Source organism: Protopterus annectens, chromosome 1.part2 (assembly GCF_019279795.1).
Source record: "Protopterus annectens isolate FY-2018-M chromosome 1.part2, PAN1.0, whole genome shotgun sequence".
In the NCBI taxonomy this organism is placed as follows: Eukaryota; Metazoa; Chordata; order Ceratodontiformes; family Protopteridae; genus Protopterus; species Protopterus annectens.
Window position 1 is genome coordinate 1,182,338,274 of NC_056727.1, and position 14,726 is coordinate 1,182,352,999.

Consider the following 14,726-nt stretch of genomic DNA (forward strand, 5'->3'; position numbering starts at 1 on the left):
CAACACATGGCAGCTGCCACCCCTGAAAGCTCCCCAGGTAAAACCTATAGATTTCCAGCAAGTTCTAAGAAAAGGACATGTTCAGTGGAGTACAAGGGTGAGTCAGCAAAACCCAAATCATGCTTTATTGTTAACTGCCACAATCATGGAGTCTAAAAGAGGAAAATGCTTAGCATTTGGTCAGCAATGTCACAAGTATAAAAAGTGGAACCATTTTGAAAATTTTTGCAAATCAAGAAAACCTCACACAGTTGTAAAAAAAGGTCACTTAAAAGCAAGGTGATCATATACAGAGCTGCAGCTCTACTTTCCAATGTAGATGGTGTGTCATTAATTTGTGAAAAGGTTGATGCAGTAAATTTGTTGGCAAAGAATGAAATATTTTGTACTGGGCAGATCAATGGTAAATCCACCAAGCTCAGAGTAGACACTGGTTCAAAGTGTAATGTTATGTCATCAGACACATTTGCTAAGGTAAGAGCTGTTGAGCAACTTAAACGTGGCCAGGTGTGTAAAACATGTTGCTTATGGAGGTGAGGAGATAAAAACCTAAGGCTCAGTAGTGCTTTCATGTTATTTGGCCAGGAACTGTCACTGCATATTATTTTATGTAGTCAAGTAGATGATTTATTGGATGGAGGCAATGGTGAAGCATGAGGCTGCATGACAGAAACTTTTGGAAAGTTCTAGACAGAGCACATGAAGTGAACTTAAAGCTCAGTCCTCTGAAGTGCAATTTCAGACTATCAGATGTTACATATGTAGGTCATTTATTTACTAGGACTGGCTTGAGAACAGACCCTTTCAAGCAAGCAGCCATTCTTGAGATGTCAGCACCAGATAATGTTCAAGCTGTACAATGCTTTCTTGGTATGTTCAACTATTTAGGCAAGTTTATAGCAGACTTCAGTGAGTTGACTGCTCCTTTGAGAGAGATGATTTGCAAAAATGTTACATGGTCTTGTGTGGAATGGCACCAGACAGCATTTAAAGACCTTAAGAAGAAAAATGCCACCCCACCTCCATTAAGATATTATGATGTCAATGAGCAGAAATTATTTCCTGTGATGCTTCAAAATTTAGTCTTGCCACAGCTCTTCTTCAAGAAGGCAGACCAGTAGCCTATGCAACTAAAACTCTTACCCAAACTGAAATGCAATATGCTCAAATTGAGAAAGAACTTTTGGCAATAGTATTTGGATGTTCAAAACTTCATGATTATATTTATGGTTGAGCTATTCAGACTGAAATTGATCACCAACCTCTAGTCATTATTTTAAAGAAGCCTATGCATTCATCTCAAGTGAGATTACAAAGAATGATGCTCATATTGCAAAAGTACAACTTCAAAATGGTCTATACAAATGGCAGAAGTCTATATCTGGATGATACCTTATCCAGATTGCCCAGAAATACAACGGAGCAGCTTAATGCAGAGAATTTTGGCTTTGATGTCATGGAAGTGCATCATTTTCTACCATGAGACTTGATGAGCTGAGAGATCATACAAAGACTGATCCAATTTTGCAAAAGCTCAACAACTGTGTTAATGTTGGATGGCCATCAAAGCAATCTAATGTACCACCTGAAGTGAAACTTATTTTCCTTACAAAGATGAAATGTTGACGGAAGATGGCATTATTTTCAAAGGTCCTAAAATTGTTGTTCCTGCTTCCTTACAAAGTGAATATATTCAGATTTGGCATCGTGGTCCCCCATGTTCTGAATCTACCAAAAGAAGGATGAGAGGACTAGTATTTTATCTAGTAAAAAACATTGATAAAGTACTTTCTGCTTGTTCAGTATGCAATAGTACTTAACCACATTTGCAAAAAGAATCAATTCAGCTGAGTCAAGGTCCTGAACTACCTTGGTCAACAGTATCCACTGATGTATTCGAGTGGAACAATCAGCATTACTTAGTGTTGGTTGACTCTTATTTGAACTGGTTTGAGATCAATTTACTGCATACTCTAACACTGACTGCTGTTATCACCAAGTTGAAACATCATTTCTCAGTCCATGGTATTCCACACAAAGTTATTGCTGACAATGGTACAGAATTTGCCAGTCAGTTGTTTCAGAAATTTGCAAATGAATGGGACTTTGTACATGTTACTAGTAGTCCAGCATATCTAGTCAAATAGGCTAGCTGAACGTGCAGTACAGAGTGCAAAGCAATTATTAGAGAAGTCAAAATGTGATAATACTGATGTCTTTTTGAACTTACTTAATCTCAGAAACATACCCCGTGATAATATACTTGGCTCGCTTGCTCAGAGACTTCTGTCTAGGCAAACCAGAACAACATTGCCTATCAGTTCCAGTTTGTTGATGCCAAAATCTAAAAACAACAAAACAATCAGAGACCAACTATTCAGAAAGCATTCTTTCCAGAAGTCAAGCTATGATAAATCGAGCAGATTTCTTCGTCCATTGAAGGAGGGAGAGACAGTGAGAATGCAAACACAGAAAGGTCATTTGGTCAAGTAACAGGTATATGTGCCAAGATGAGATCCTACTTTGTAGAATCTGAGGATGTGGAGTACAGGAGAAATCACAGACATCTTCTTCCTGTACCATGATCAAAATCACAGCATTGTTCCTGCGATACAGACTCTAGACCTCAGAGCAATCTAGATGATATTTCTGTTGCAGAACATGTCTTAACTTCTACTTCCATTCCTGATGTCCCCAAAGTTGAACATTCAGCAGAGACGGTCTCATTTGCTAGACGCAATTCTAATTTATATGTCACATGATCTGGTCATATTTCCAGACCTAATGTGAAATACACAGCAACCTGGACATAATTGTCTATATGTATTTAGTTCTATATAAATGCATGACAAAGAATTATTTATATCAATTGCATGTCAGTTAATGTCATCAATATTGCATGACTCATTTCTCAGAGATTGAGGATGTAGAATAGTGTGTGTGTGTGTGTGTGTGTGTGTGTGTGTGTGTGTGTGTGTGTGTGTGTGTGTGTGTGTGTGTGTGTGTGTGTGTGTGCGTGTTGTACATTTAAGAAGTGTTTCAAGGACAGCACGTTCATATAAATAGCAAGCACATGCTAGCTTCAGTGCCATTTTGAGAGTTAAGCCAGAGAGTTAACATGTATGAGTTTAATAGCTGGTTTGTTTATAAGTTTATCTAAGTTAAAGTTATTAAGCCTCAATCCTGACATGTTTGTACATAAAAAAGCTGCTTGAACAGAACCCACAAATGCTCGTCTGTTTTATCCTGACTGGACAAGCGACAATTCTGATACACCAGAACATAACAGGGAAAGGATTTCTATCTAAAATATATAAAGTAATTTAGGATTCAACAAAATACTATAGAGAAAGCTATTGGGATTATTTTAGACTTACTAGTAATTATTTGCCAAGTGAATTTGATGCTTCTATTAACAAAACAAACTACTTCCTCACCAAATTGGAGAATATTGTCTTGGAAGTTCATGCATAGAATCTTTATTACACCACAGACAGTTGAACTAATGTCCAAAAAGATATAGGATGTTGGAGATGTAAACTAAATGTTAAACTTGATTGGCAACATAAGTATTTAATTTTATACAGATTAAGCCATATTGGAATAATATAAATTCTGTTTTGCGGACTGTCTTTAATGATAAATTTATGTTAACTAAATCTCTTATTTTATTAAATGTGCCAATTCCTACATGTGTTACAAGAATAAAATACTCTCTTTTATATTGCATCTTAACAACAACAAGGAAAGTTATTACCAAAATTTGGAAAAAATGAATCTACTCCAACTATAAAAGAATTCATAAACATTGCAACTGAAGTACGTCAACTCGCAGCTGTATTACATAATTGAACTTTTAAAAGTTTGAACATCATATGGTCGACACCATATGATCGAACTTTTAAAAGTTCGAAAATGTAATAAAAAAAACAAATAAAAAACCTACCTGAATGGTTTAAGCAGGGGGGCAAGCCTCCCTGCACCACCAGCATGGGGGGATTGTGCCCCCCACACCCCTTGCTCTTTAAATATGCCAACTTCGAGATCGCACTACAGTGCAGAAAAGGGAAATCTTTCCATTCTGCACTGTACGGAGATCTCTGTTGAAACGTTCAAACTTTTAAAAGTTCGATCATACAGTGTCGACCATATGACATTCAAACTTTTAAGAGTTCGACAACATGTTATAGACCCGTCAACTCAAACTCATCACGATCAAGACAAGAACATCCAGAGACACCTCTTCATATAATGTTTGGTTGAAATTTAAAGAACTGCTGGATGAGTAATCTTTAATAATTAAATAATTATAGTTGATATTTGATTTTTTGTTTTTTTAGAATTTTTGCTCTATAGTAGACACCTCTACAAATAGTTGTTTTAGTTGCCTTTTAATATTTTTTGTTGTTGGTTGTTCTATTCATCATGTAATTCTTTATAATTATAATGTTATACATTACTGTTTTGATATTAAAACTTTCAAGAAAAAAAAATCATTGCAGGACTGCCCAAATCAGTTTTTTTGAGATCTTGTCATATGCTTTCTCTGAGTCTAGGAATGTCCAGATGGACTCTGTCTTTAGCCCTGGCTTCTTGTCTACTACATGTCTTACTACAAACATCAGATCAGTTGTGCAGTATCCTGATCTGAATCTGAAGTGCTCATCTCCCATCTCACTTTCTACTACTCTATGTATTTAATTACCAGTCAAGTTGAGTGTAAGAATACTTGACAAAAGTGCTAACCATAAAAGTTTAAGTATTACTGTTGCCTGCCTATTTTTTGTTGTTTTTCAGCAGTTTGTTTGCAGTTGGACTCATATGTGCTGCTGCCCACAACTCCATCCAGTTTTGAGTATGCTTGAGTTGGATACAACCAGTGTGTTGGCAGGTACCAAATGACCAAACATACAAATTCCACACCTAGGATTTGTGCCAAAGATCAGAATCTAATGGTGTACCACAGGGAGACAGAGACCTAACCATTATGCCCCGTGTCTTCCTTGTGAATGAATATACCCATTGGCTTGTGTTATATCTGTGTTATATCTGAGAAAGAACATGTTTGGATAAAATAAATCCTGCTGCTGACATATTTTTCATAAATTGCATATAATTTACAGAATCAGATATCCAGTTTCACTATAATCAACTGTGTGTGCAATGTGTTTACAGAGATCTGCAAGTCACTGCTTCCAAGGCATACATTTTAAAGAATATTTGGCAAAGGGTTTGATTCTGTCAGCATTCGTTTGTCTGCTGTGCTGTGAGACCTTGGGCAAATCACTTGATCAAACATTGCAATGAGGCAAATGGGAATTTGGAATAGGCTTCTTAATGGTCCCATGGACTGCATGCTTTGTAACTACCTATGAACCTCTGTAATGATTTTCCACTAATACATACATGCATGCAAATATTTCAAGCATGGACATTAATGCCCTTCTAGCTTGCTAATATACCAAAACATTTGTTCCCATAATAAGTATCCAGGCTGTTCTTAAAAATAGCTAAACTAGTGCTTGCTTTGATGTAATTTGGTAGTCTGTTTCATGCATCTGCTACTCTGTCAGAGAACCAATTAGTACACTTCTCATTCCTATAGAATCTTCTACATAGGTTGTCTGATGATTCTCTACTATTTTTTTATAACCACAAACACTCTGCGAGGTAGTTGTGTCTAAATGTCCTATATACCTGAATAGGATCTCCTTTAGATATGTATGAGAGACATTGTACAAGTTTAGATATTTTACTCTTTCATAATAACTTAAATTTTCACATCCATGGATGCCCTTGGTATATTTCTGTTGTACTCTTTCCAGTTTACTCATGTTTGTTTTCTTATAAGGTTTCTATATTGTTATTCCATACTCAAGTTTGGGTCTTATGTAACTAACAAACACTGACTTCATCATTTCTGATTTCCTAGACTTTATACATCTTTTTATACAACCTGTAGTTCCATAACTATCATTAACCAATTGGCTGATATGATTAGAAAAACTCAAGGCTCCATCTACCAGTATACCCAGGTCCTTAAATGAATCTACAGTTTCAATCACTGTGTGCTGTATTAAATATTCACCTATCAATTTATGTCTCCCAAATCTCATATGCTTAGTTGTTGTTGTATTTAACAGCATATTATTCTCCTGTGCCCAAATGGTCAATTTAGTCAAGCTCTTTTGCAGACATGTCTTATCTGTAACACATATAATCAGTTTACTCAATTTCAAGTCATCCTCATACAGAGTGGAAAATATCTCAAGTGAAAAAGTTAGGTCTGAAAGGTACAATCTAAACAAGTATGGGCATAGGACAGAGCCCTGTGGGACACCCTGACAGTAACCAAGAATTTCACCTGTCCAATCACTGTATTATATTTGTCATGTCCTATTTGTAAACCATGCAGCTATCCATCTTATCAAGAGTACATGAATATCTAGTTGTTCTAATTTATTGATCAGTGTTTTGTGTATGACCTTGTCAAATACTGAAGTTAAATATATAAAAATTACATTACAGCACAATTTTTCATTCATAGCTGTTATTATATTGTTATAGAACATCATGTTATAGGTCATAATAGATTTATTTTCAACATATGCATGCTGATATATAGTTTCAAGTTCCAACCAATCCAATTCTGATAATAACTTTTCCAATATTACCTTCTCCATTATTTGTCCACAATATGAAAGTAGACTTAAGCGTCTATATGATTCTGAGTTTGTCCTAGTCCTCTTTTCCTTAAGGACAGGTTTAATGAGTGCATATTTCCAATCTTGAGGAATCTCCCCATATTTATATGACCTAGTAAATAACAGATATAATCGTACTGTAAGTTCTTACCAAAGTGTTTTCAGGTCATTATTACTAATTCCATCTCCTTCCTGTGCTTTGTTTGGATCCAGTTTGTGCAGTTCTTTTTCAATATAATCTAATTGATTTCAGTGTCTAATGTACCTGGATGTCACTAGGACAACTTATCACCTCCTTTGTGGAACCAAGCTGTTCTGCATAAGATTTTGTAAATGTATCTATAATCTGTTGTGTCTAAGAATAAATTTTAGAATCCGCACACAGCTTATCAATTTGTATGTCTTTGCTCCTTCCACATTTTATGTATGTACAAAAGGTTTCCTATTATGCTCAATATCTTTATATAAATTGTCTTCAAATTTTTCTTGATCTTGTTTCACGCTATGCTTAATTTGTTTGTCCAACTTGTTTATTTCACTTTTCAAAGCTGTAGATTAACATCTCTTCCATTTCTTATATTTTTGTCTCTCACCTTAATCAGGTATCTTGTTCATATAGAAATATATCCCCCTGACGTTGTATGCCTAGATCCTGATGTTAAACATTTTTTTGAGTTTTTGTACTCAAACAGTTTCTCTTTCCAAACTTTGCACATTCCATATGCTTCTTTTCCACTGAACACATCACTCCAGTTAGTTTTACATAGTGATTGTTTTCCTCCATATAATCTGTAATTAATCTTCTATGCGTTGGTTTAGATTTCATTTTTTCAGAATTATCTAGCAACAAATTAACCTTTATAAACTCATTTTTACTGTACATTGATGGTGGTAAAACTTGACTTGAAGTAACAGTAATTTCTTTAGGAACAATAACAATGTCTAATATGTTCTGCTCCTTGGTAGTTTTTTTTTTTTTTTACAGTCTGAAGCAATCATTGTTCCTGAACATATATTGTGAATAATTTCCTTACTAATGTTGTTGAATCAATATTATTCCATTCTGTTTCTGATAAATTTAAGCCCCCAGCTAATATTATTTTTCCCTCCTGTGTTTCTTGCAAGAAATAAGGTCATCTGCACTGGACTTTGGTGGCCAGTGGACTCCCAACAATTGTTATATGTTCCAGGGTTATCTTTATTGCCACAATTACACAGTCTATTATGTTGGTGTTATCACTGAACATGTGATAATTACAGGTCTCATAACTATCTTTAATCCATATCATAACACCTCCACCTGATTTTTTGTTAGAATGTCTGTTACATTAAAAATATTTATACCCTGACAGAACTGGTTTCCAGTCATTGTTTTTTAACCATGTTTTACAAACAATAACAACATCAGTCTTGTGGGAATGTTGAACATTTTCCAATAAAAAAACTTTATTATTAATGCTCCTAGTATTAATAACTATCAGAGATGCATCAAATGTTGCTATCTGTGAACTGTTATATTTTTGACCTGGCAAAAATCCTTACTAATGTTTGTCAAATATTGCAAAATATGTGCTACAAAAATTCTGTTCCCTGATTTTTATGCCATCCTGTCTGAACATATGTGTGCCCAAACTTAGTTCTGAATGCTCTACACATTTCAATTTTTAAAACATGACATTTTTTCATGTAGGAATTTACCCAGAAAATCTTTTAATTCAGGGTAATGTGACTATCCTTTCTATATGTGATTTGTGAAAAATATGTCTTAATGCCAGTACAAGCTATATTATCTAAGAGGGCTGTAAGTTCCCTACTAACACTCAGAGAGTCCTTGTGGGTGAAATAATTTGTATTGACAAATAAAAACAGATCTATACTTCCTTAAATTAAGACATTCCAAGGCTTGTCTCACATCTTCTATTTTTGCTCCTGGCAAGTATAATGCTATGCGATGTTCATTATCTCCTCTCAAATGTAAGTATCCGTCCCTCTAATAACTGAATCTCCAATTACAAGAATATCTTTTCTGAACAGCTCTGAAGAATCTTCATCTTCTAATGTGTTTGTTTGTTTGTGTCTTTCGGCTTTTCCCGGTTAGGGGTCGCCACAGCGGAACTCCGGTCTGCTAATGATTGGCAGTAGATTTTTACGTGCTGGCTTGCCGGGCCTAATGCACAACCTTCAACGAAGGAACACCCATTCACGCATGTCACCACACAGAAGACGCTCTAACTGAGAATCAAACGGGCAACGTCTAACTGTAAGGTGACAACGCTACCACAGCACCACCACCGCATCTTCTAATACAGTAGTAATATCTGCTCTATCAGTTGTTACAAAAGAATGATCTTCATTACCATTAGTCTTATTAATCCCAGTGTTATCATTGTGTACTGATTTTGCAAGCAAACAATTCTCATTCAGTTGGCTCTCTACATACATAGCTTGAGCCATGTAGTCAATATCTGTATTTCTCTTCTTTTTTCTTACAGTAATGTTCTTCAATCCTTCCATTAAATTTTGATTTCTTCCTTTTTACCTGCCCCTTGCCTCTTTTTTCTACCTTTTCTTTTGGAGACATGATGCCTTTTTTCTGTAGACTGAAGATTTTCTGACAGAAAAATTTTATCATTCCCTGTAATCTGTGTGTTAAGTAACAAAACAGTGTCCTTTTTAGTACATATTCTCTTGACTTTACAGACATTTATCAGCTTCTTTTTCTTCCTTGTTGTTTGTTATGAACTTCTTCCTTTCTTTCTTTTTTGTTTCCTTCTAAGCACTCTGAATCCTCAGATTGCTGAATACTTGCATCCAAAATTCCAAAATTGTCAGGGGCATCATATTGTTTCATAAGGGTTGAATGATCTTTACAGACACTAGACACATCATTTTCTAAATATGTTTTTTTTTTGCCTAAAAATACTTATTTCACCAGTGCAGTCATCAATATATGTAACAATAGTTCTCCAAGCCATGCCAATTGTACGAGTACAATCATCATCAGTAAGGCTAGATTAACTTCTAACAATGGTAAGCAAATCATCCACTTTTTGACATGAGGAACACAGATCACCATTATCAGGTGTTACCTTTAAATTTGAGTAGAGTTTATTACACTGTACAATATATGTTTGCTCTAGCAAAACATTGATGGCACATTCGTTTAAGAAATCCATATTCAGCTTCAAAAAATAAAAATTATAAAATAAAAGAAGAATCAAAATCAGTAATTACAGAATTCAAAGAGAACTTAAATCAGCTTCTGTGAGAAAAATCACTCAAGCAATATACAACTAAATAATAAAGTATGTACAGTAAAGTTGTTCTGACTGGACAAGTTCTGAAAGTCAAACAAAAGCTGTAATTCCTTTATAGCTCACTATCACTTGTAGTCACATTTCTTTTTAACAGTAAAGGTCAATAAATTACAAAACAAGATAGAAATGTTCAGATAAACTCTGGATTGTACTCTTTGCACTCTGTGTGAATTTGTAGCTGACTAGGCCCCTTGGGATGGCTTGAACTTGCCTGTCTAAAACCTATCCCTTTCTAACAACCAACAGTGAAAAATTAAAGGTAACACGCCAAAATATAAATCAAAGTAATTCTTGTCTGCCAGCTATCCCTTATTTCATACAAACAGTGAAAATCAGTGGTAAAAAATACAATATAAATTCAAATAAAAGTTCTCTTACCAGTCAACTCCATAGTAAAACACAAATCAACATAGGATTGTTTAGATAAGTTGTGGATAGAAATAATAGTAAGCAAGTTACAAGTTTCTAAACAAGGCCTTTTGAAATCTAGTTTGCACCTCTATTTCAGTCATTTAATTTTGTAAGAATGACAAACATTCCTTACTTGATGTTCAAGAAAACATTATACTTATGACAAAACCATTACTTTGATCTTATACAGTGATTGTTTATTTATTTATTTATTCATGACCTGCATGCCCTCTTAGCTGCCTACTCCCCAGACATACTTTGTCTCACAGAAACCTGGCTGAAACGAGCAACTAAAGATAATGAGGTTAAACCTCCAGGTTATCAGATACTTAGACAGGACATAACTAAAAGGAAAGGTGGTGGAGTTGCTGTTCTATACAAATTGAATCTAAAAGTCACTACAGATGTTCTACAACCATCCCAAGATAGCAACACAGAAATCCTAATTACCAAACTCCAAATCAATAAAAACAAATGCAGGTACATTGTCTGTGTCTATATTCCCCCAGGTAAAAATACAAGCACCCTAGAAGACATCTTACAATGGTTATCTAATAACTACCCCCAAGAAACCATTGTTCTTGGGGACTTCAATATTGACTGGAACTCATGTTCCATTGCTGCACCCACCACCCATATCAACCTGTATGGATTTTCCCAGGTGATTTCTTCCCCCGCCAGACTTAATAAAAACAATAAAAAGAAAGCACCCCTAGATTGGATACTTGTCAACAGTCTTCCCGAATTATATAACTCTGGGACCCTACCTGATGACATAAGCAACCACTGCCTCACATATATAATTAAGCTCAAGACAGACAACTACCAAGTACCCTCCTTTAATACAATAAGATCTAGCAAAAGCTTTAACCTCACCAACTTTCATAATGAGCTCAAGGCTTGCAAATGGTCACCCCTAAAGGTACTCCCATTGGATGATGCAGTGGAATACTTCAATAACAGATTCCTTGCCATCCTCGACTCCCACACCCCCACCCACACCATCAGGACCAAAACAAAGTCAGCACCATGGCTGATAAAATACACTAAATCTAAAATAATACTCAGAAACAAAGCTTGGGCAACCTGGCGTGCCCCCAAAGACCCTCAACACCATCTTAGTTATAGGTAATTAAGAAACAATACCAAAAAATCTATTATCCTAGACAAGAAAAACTACTACCACCATTTACAACAAAAAAAAACATAACAATCCTCAAAAATTCTGGGCTGGATTAAATAAGCTACTTCACCCAGGACATACTTCTACCCCCTCTCCTCTAACCCCTAATAAGGAGTCACCAGAAAACACTGCGGACTCCTTCAATAGCTTCTTCACAGAAACCATCAAGACCCTGGCCAGCCACCTCATGCCCCCCTCTTCCTACCTGAACAATGAGAAACCTAACACCACCCCCTCCTTTAGCTACCAACCTGTTCCTACCTCTCTCATCCATTGTCTTATCAAAAAACTAAAGCCCGCCACTCTAGCTGCTGACCTCCTCCCAGCAGAATATTTGCAAAAGGCTGCTGACATTATAGACTACCCAATTTCAATACTAATAAATAGAACATTATCCAAAACCTCTGTCCCATCAATTTGGAAAGTTTCTCATGTTATACCATTACATAAAGGTGGAAGCTCTACAGAACTATCTAGTTACAGACCCATCACTATTCTATCTCCACTAGCTAAAATAATGGAAAAATGTATCCAGAAACAACTTATGAGCCACCTTGTAGAAGGCAAGCTACTGGCTGTATCTCAGCATGGCTTTAGACCTTTTCACAGCACCACCTCAGCTCTTCTCTCCTTCACCAATGTAATCAACCATAATCGTAATAGTACTCTACTCTCTTCTGCTCTCTTACTTGATCTATCTAAGGTGTTCAACATGGTCAACCATCAGTTACTTTTACAGACCTTAACTAGCTTCTCCCTTGACTCCCACTCTCTACTGTGGTTTCACTCCTATCTATCTGGATGCCAACAGGCAGTCCTATGGTAATAAAATCTATCATCCTGTCTACCCATCTCCTTAGGTGTCACTCAGGGTTCAATACTAGGACCCCTTTTATTCTCCACGTTTATTAATAACCTGTACACTGTTATTCCCAAGGCTACACGTATTCAGTTTGCAGATGACTCCACATTGATCTGTTCTGCCTCCTCACAATCTGATCTGCTTTCCTTAACCCAGAGCACCTTCAATACTGTTGAATATTGGCTCACTAATCGCTGTCTGCTAGTAAACCCCAAAAAAACTAAGCTGCTTCTCTTTTCACCCACTCATAGGTCCAACCTTCCAACCATGACCATTACATCTAACAACGGGACCATTATCTACCTTGATGCCCAAACCAAACTCCTGGGAGTCACAATAGACAATAATCTTACATATGATGCTCATATTAATCAAACCATCAAAACCATAAACAAAAAACTAGGATCAATTTATCAGCTTAGACACTTCCTCACTCCTCTTGCCAGAACTTCCATTGCACAATGTCATCTTCTTTCCACCCTCCTTTATGCCTCCCCTCTATTCACTGGCTTGCATAGCACTGAAATCAACAAATTATCCCATTGCTACAACCACATAGCTAGATTTGCCACAGGCTCATCATATAGGACACATCACTGCCACAATCTAAATCTCCTAGGGTGGCTTGAACTTCCAACCTTTCTTCAGTTTACTCAGCTCACATTAGCACATAAAGCCCTACACCACCCAGATAATATTCCATCCCTCAAAAACATTGTCACCCCATATAGTAATCACAGCAAACTCCGCTCATCCAGTAGACTACTTATCCAAACAATCAAATCCAATAACTCAGCTGGTGAAGCCTTATTCGCCAACTTGACGGGCAAAATCTGGAATCAACTACCACCCGACCTCACTCTTAATTGTTCACTAACTCTATTCAAAGAAAGTCTCAGAAAACATTTTAAATCACACTGGCTCTGTTCTTGCACTAAACCTGACAAGCATCTTCTCACTGTCCCTAAGACTTCAACTCAACCGTGTCCGAAAGACTCCAACTCAATTGGATAATGTAGGCTAAATGACTTAAAGAAGGAATGTATTATACTTATGACCTACCATGTATAGTGTAAATATGTGAAACTACAGTTACTTATTCTCATGTCTTATGTACTCCTCTCGCTGTTTGTCACAATGTACTGTATATATCAAAATTTGTGTGTGGAGCTTTTCTCCGGGCCTCCGCTGAAAATGGACATGTATCCAGTCAGACTATCCCAGTCAACAAATGTAAAATAATAAATAATAAATAAAAATAAATTTATTTGCATGTGTTTTTGGGAAAGACCAATTGGCAAGTCCTTTTTATGTTGCAGGAAGACATTTTTTCAAAAGCAAGAATATAACAAGGACGAAGCAGTATAATAATGCACAAAAATTTGCTGGAACATAGTTTAACACAGACATAAACGTTCATAGTTTACTGATACAGCATGAATTACATTTCAAAATCCCTGCAGCTGTAACAATGGCAGAAAAACTGAATATTGACAGAGCCCTGATATATCCCCCTATGGGTCTGCTTCACATCACTGAAATCCCATTTCACTGACTTTCATTTCACCAAGACTAAATCACCTATTTCTCAAAACACTCAAAATTCATTTGACTGAATCTCATTTCACTGAATTATAAGCCATAGACTTGATCGGGCGGCCAGCATTGCCACCTCACAGCAAGAGGTTCTCCTGTTCAATCCTTGGCTGGGGTGCCTTCTGTGCGGAATCTGCAGGACCTCCCTGTGGTCACGTGGGTTTCCTCCGGGTGCTCCGGTTTCCTCCCACATCCCAAAGACATGCTGTAGGTGGATTGGACACTCTAAATTGACCCTAGGTGTGAGTGTGTGCATGTGTGTGCCTTCTGTGGAAGGTTGGGTGCCAGGATAGCAACTCAACGCCATAAAACTCCACTGCCAATCATGAGCGGACAGGTGATCCAGTGTGGTGATCCCTAACCGGGAAAAATTGAAAGAAGAAGAAGAAGTAAGCCATAGACTTGATGTGGGTTTCCATTTACCTTTGACTTGTCTGTGATAAAAAGAATTTCTGTAGCTTACAGTGCTGACTGTCAGAATACTGATAGTCATGTAGAAAGTAGCCATGTAGAAAGTGGTGTTGTACTGTTTTCAAATGTGGATATGTCTCTTTACATTTGTATGGGAAGTATCTAAAGTGATATGGCAGATGTTTTGTGCATTCCCAGCAGTAGTGGCAGTGTATAGAGTACTGTAAGACAAGTAAAACATA